This window comes from Canis lupus, chromosome 4 (genome assembly GCF_011100685.1).
Source record: "Canis lupus familiaris isolate Mischka breed German Shepherd chromosome 4, alternate assembly UU_Cfam_GSD_1.0, whole genome shotgun sequence".
Taxonomy (NCBI): domain Eukaryota; kingdom Metazoa; phylum Chordata; class Mammalia; order Carnivora; family Canidae; genus Canis; species Canis lupus.
Window position 1 is genome coordinate 18056089 of NC_049225.1, and position 6000 is coordinate 18062088.

Genomic DNA, 6000 nt, shown 5'->3' on the forward strand with positions numbered 1-6000 from the left:
ATGCTTGTAGAGGAAATTGAATCTACATCACATTAGGAAGTTCAAGCCCACAAGTATCTGGATATTACAGGTTTTGTGTGGAATTAGGGAATAAGGAATCTTGTTTACAATTCTAATTCATCATGGCATTGCTTTGGCCTGTTGCAGGAGCTCTTTTCAATTAGCACTTTACCCAGAACAGTAAGCCCTCTATTCTTTGATGTAAATAGTAGCATGTGACAATTTATTTTAGTGTTTTTGTCCTAGTTCAGTATACAAATCAGTGCATCTGTATAACATAACTACCAAACTTATAAAGGGGACACCTGACATTTCAGAAATATATGAGTATAAAGTTCAAGGTGTAATCTCGAGGTCTTGTTAACATCATATTCTCATACCCCACTCTGGCATATAGTTTGTATCTAATAAATTTTTTAAAGTTATTTGGCACAGTAGACATCTAAAATCCCATTGTCTTTCAATTCTAGCAAAGAATTGAATAGTTTTAAAATATTAGTAAGTAGAGTCTGTGTTCCATGGAAAACTCTATGTAAGCTCTGGTCCTAGTCTTCCAGATATTTACACTTAAGTTAGAAAACAAGATTTAGTATTGAAGAAAAAAAATACAGAAACACTATGACCCTGAACAAGTAATACAAAAATTTTGGAGACCATAATATCATTATATAGAGCTCTGTGGTTTAAATTGATGGCAGATTAAGATAAAGTTTCAAAAGAAATTTTAGTTTAGAAAGTAAATTTTATCTGGGCCTTCAAGAATTGTATATGAAAACATTATTTTAAAATATATCAACAAGGGATTTTTAAAACTGTCTTGTCTGTCACCTGTTCCTATTGCATCCTCCCTTAGTATCAAGGGCTCAGCGATATTGGTCGCTGTAGGAGGAAGACCAAGAGAAAGAGTCAGTATTTAGCATTACATTTTCAAAGTAAGCTTCAAGGGCCCGTTTCAGAGAACAAAATTATGAAAGCCAAGGGTTACTTAGAAGAAATTTCATCATTGTTGTTCTTATGTTTTTTTTTTTTGTTATTGTTGTTGTTTTATATATCAAAAAGCAAAGCCTCAAAGGAAAAAAAAAAAAGGTTTATCGGTCAGCAGTAGATTGATTGAGTAGATGAAGAGAAATGAGGAACAGTTCCCAGTATTGCATTACAGTTGTCCTGATTTGGGGAAATGAAGAGGATCTGAAGGACATGATGGAGTAGAATATGGACAGGTAAAGAGCACCAGTGAATCACCCAGACTGCCTGAGTGAATGCCATTGATGCCCACCACTGGGGACATGCATTAGAGCCAAACTACTTTCCTAGAATAATCTGTCAGCATTGAAAGCCCTGGACATTTTCTCTGTGAAAGAGCTCCTCTATCTAACATTCCTGTTGCTATCAGAAGAAAGCATCCCATACACAGCTGTTATCACTTTTTGATCATCCAGATTGAGTAACCTTCCTGTAGTCAAAGTTGAGTAAGCCTTCTGAACTCTCCTGTGTGACACTTGCCCTTAAACAGATAACTGTGTGCTAGATACCCAAAGGGAGTAATTGTGGCTAAAAAGAAAAAGTGTGGTCTGTCATCTTTGTGGCTCTGCATTTTCTATCACTTGTCAGTTATGTTCATTATTCTTGACAAACTTCATTTTTCTTATTTGGGCTGAATTAGCTAGAACTACCACATCCTGAGATGTGACAAAGATTGAAAATCATCCTCGATTGGTACCTATACAACTTATATCTCTCATAAGAATGCCATATGCTGAGAAAAGCTGAATAACTATATCTATTCCTTCATTTAAAATTTAGATACAGATAGGGATTCAAGAGCTCCAATAGTTACCATATTAATACAGTGGAACCAATAACATGATTCATATAAGTTTTGTAAGGAATAAATTAATTAATATATTCTTAATAACCTAGCACAGTGTTTGGCACATAGCAAATATCAATTAATGCTGGGTAGGAATATCTCCTCTGTCATTCCCCAAAAAAGAGAGGGAAGTGAAATAAGTTAAAGGACTAAAATAAATCTATAAATATCCCAATCAAAAGCCCACTGCAAAAGAGAAAGAATAAAGAGTCAAAAACATCTTCTCTCCTTAACATAATTGGCCTATCAGCAATGCAACCAGACTCTTCATTTGGATCTTCATAATCTTCTCTAATCCCTGGGCCAAATAGACTGGGCTGCTAGGTACTTTTCATTGTGAAGACAGATGAAACAAATGAATTGTGTGAGCCATAGTTTGTTGGTTTTGTGTTTTAGGATCAGCTGCTCTCCCAGAGAACAAACTATCACCAAATAAAGGATGTGACTTTTTAAGCAGAATTCTTCTAAGAAGTGCCATGTCCCTGATGGCACATCCTAAACAGATGGCACTAATTTTCCATTACCCTTCAGAAGTCACCAAAAACATCATAACATTTCAATTGAACTGCAGTTGAGAATAAATGTCCATTTTATTATCTCTTTAAGCATTAGTAAATGAGCAAGGAGAGGAGAATTTAACTGTCTGCTCTTTTCTTTTTATAGCCCTTGACAGAAGTAGAACTCCAACCAACTGATGGACAGTGGCACAGAGGGGCACTAAAGTTATATTAGGGATGTTTGCATCTTATTATTCAGGCTCCATCTTGAGCAGATGTCCCAGCATCTTCAAAGGAGATTTAGAGCATTACAGAGCAGGATGGCAGTGCAGCATCCCAGGTAAATAAAATCTGTGAGGAAAAAAAAAGTCAACCCAAGTGTTAGCTCTAATTATTAAACATGTTGGCTAAAGTCATACTTTATCATTGGGATTGTTGTAGAAAGATAATTTGTGTAATTTAAGAGAATATGCAATTTAAAAGAAACTTAAATGATGTGGCAATCTTTAGCCTATTGCATAGGTAGCAGGTGACTTTGCCAGAGTCTACCAAGTCTGATGATGGGGTGGAGGGATTGGTAGTGGTAATGAGGATAAATTGGGGAAAATCTAGCAATTATTTTTCATATCATCATACCCCAATAATCACTTTACATTAATTATAGGAAGGAAAGAAAGAGAAAAGGAAGGAAGGAAGGAAGGAAGGAAGGAAGGAAGGAAGGAAGAAAGAAGAAAGAAAGAAAGAAAAGAAAGAAGAAAAGAAAGAAAGAAAGAAAGAAAGAAAGAAAGAAAGAAAGAAAGAAAGAAAGAAAGAAAGAAAGAGAAAGGAAAGAAAGGAAACATTGAAAGAGAGTACAAAAGAAAACTCTGGCATCTGGCCAGCCTCCTTACTCTGAGGGATTATGCTCAGTTCTGGACTTTAACATAAGCAGATTGGCTGATTGAATTTGGAAAAAACTGGAGGCCAGCTTAAAGTATTTTGAGTTCACCTTAGAGGAAGGCCTTTTAGATTATTATAATCCTGAATATTTACTGTGTTCTATTGTTACTGAGGTCTGTCACCTTGGTGGGTTCTGAATTATCACTTTTTAGTTAAGCTCATTGTTCTGGATAATATTCAATTTTCTCATCTATATGTTGGAGATTAAAAATAGTAAACATTTCTATCACGTTTGCTATTATTAAATGACTTTATTCATAAAAAGTGTTTAGCAATCCAACTGGATATAGAGATACTATCATTACTATCACTAGTTATTGTAAAAATTCTATGCTTATAAAACATGACTTTTCAACAACCAGAAATATTGTTTCTGATATCAGAGTCCTACCTAAGGATGGTCAATCATTTTTAAATTTTATGTTATCCCTGTGGTTATTTTAAAAATTAATATGCTAATTCTACTGTTGTTTAGGTTCTTAAGATTCCATGGTCTTTCCAACATGGTTAGAATCTTATAATGCAGCATTGCAATTGTAGTCTGTGGTTTAGTAAAATCTCCAGGAATATCTAAGTATCTGAGTGCATATATGTGTGCTCCTGTTGTGTGGTAGCAGTGCTTTCCTTTTATGCTTAGAATTAAAAACAAAACAAAGTAAAAAAAAAAAATGTGTCTTTCATTTAAGGAGGAAAAAAAGAAAATGCCACCCTCATCAGTACACTGGGCTGAAGATAGATATGACCAGAAATGAAGTTATATAAGATACTCCTTTTAATGTAGGCTATCATGTACTATCAAAGCAACTTCAGTTTGTTGAGGAATGTCTGAAGCCAGTTTGTGAGAGATGGCATCCAAAAACCTCACATACAATGAGAAATGAACCAAAACCTTCTGGGTGTCCTAACTACCTTATTTTCATCTTCCATCTCAAAGGGTCAGACATTTCCATTCCACAAAGAGAAGACTAATGGTAGAGAGAAGAATTTTCAGGACAGAGGAGACAAAAAAGAAAAAAATTAAATGTCATTAGTCATGTGAATTTAGCATTATACAGCTAGGAAACACTCTTTATTTTTTAATGTTTTTATTTATTTATTCATGAGAGACACAGAGAGGGAGAGAGAGAGAGGCAGAGGCACAGGCAGAGGGAGAAGCAGGCGCCATACAGGGAGCCCCATGTGGGACTCCATCCCGTGTCTTCAGGATCACTCCCTGGGCTGAAGGCAGGGCTAAACCACTGAGCCACCAAGGGTCACCCAGGGAACACTGTTTAGAAGACCTGAGTGGCAGCTAGGAAACTTCATTCACTTTGTTTTGATGGCATTATTATTATTGTCTTTTGCAGTGTCTCTAGTTTTGAATTGATATAAAACATGCCATTTTTCATTCTAAAGTGTTCAGTAGTGTTTTGAAAGGTATTTAGACCTGTACAAAAGTAAAAAAGCTTGTTTCTATGTTTCCACACTTATCATGAGATTTGCATACTTAAATTTTAAGTATACAATGCATTTTTGCTAACTAGAGGCACTACACTAGAAAGCATATTTCCAGAATGTATTCATCTTGCATAACTGAGATTTTACACCTGTTGAATATCTTGTTCCTGTCTTTTTTCCTTGGAAATTCTTTCAGTGTTTCACTGCTGACTATGATGTTACTGTAGGCTTGTCATATATGGCCTTTGTTATGTTGAGGTATATCCTTCCTCACCTAGTTTGTTGAGAATTTTTAAAATGAAAATACATTTAATATTGTCAGATCCTTTCTCTGCATCTATTGAGATGATCATGAGAATTTTATCTTTTATTAATGTGGAATACTGCACCCTAATTGGTTTGTATATATTAAACCATCCTTGAATCCCAATATTTATCCCATAGGTAAATCCAATTTAATTATGTATTGTCATTTAAAAAAAATTTAGTTGTCTTTCTCTCTTCTCTTGTAACACACTAAACTTCTTAAAGATGATCATTTTGAATTCTTCATGAGGTATTTCATAGATCTCTATTTTAGGTCATTTACTGGAGATTTATTTTCTTCCTTGGTTGTATAATATTTCCTGATTCTTCATGTTCCTTACAGCTTTATGTTGGTGCCTGTGCACTGGAAGAAACAGTTGCCTCCATGAGTCCTACAAACTGGCATCAACAAAGAAAGACTTTCACCAGCCAGCTTAGCTGATTCTGGGAGCCTCTCAAAACCTTTTCTATGGGTGGGCATATTCCACTCCTTTCCCTTCCTTCTAGGATAGAACTCTTAAGATTGTGTGCCTTTTCCCAATGTCACAGAGCCATGCTGGCCACAGCAAGCCATCTGTCCCTTTCCCCAAGGGTAGTGCACATTCAACACCTCTCTGTCCCACCTGATGGACAGACTCAGAGTGGAGGGACTTCTCTCAATACAAGAGATCAATGCTAGCTGCTGAGAACCCACCTGCCCCTTTTTCCTGGGGCAGTGCACTGAAGTTATAGAATTTTGTGTGAAACCTCCACTCCTCTCTCCCTTTTGAAGTCATCTCAAAATCATGCACCATCTTCCAACTTTGCAGTGCTATACACTGCTGAAAGCTGCCTGCCCCATTTCTCTGTTCTCAGCTATCTCCAGGTGTTGGAAATACCATTCCCCTCAGTGTTCTGGATGAGATGAGACAGTAGCAGGTCTCTCTGGCAGTGTATCAAAATTGGACACAC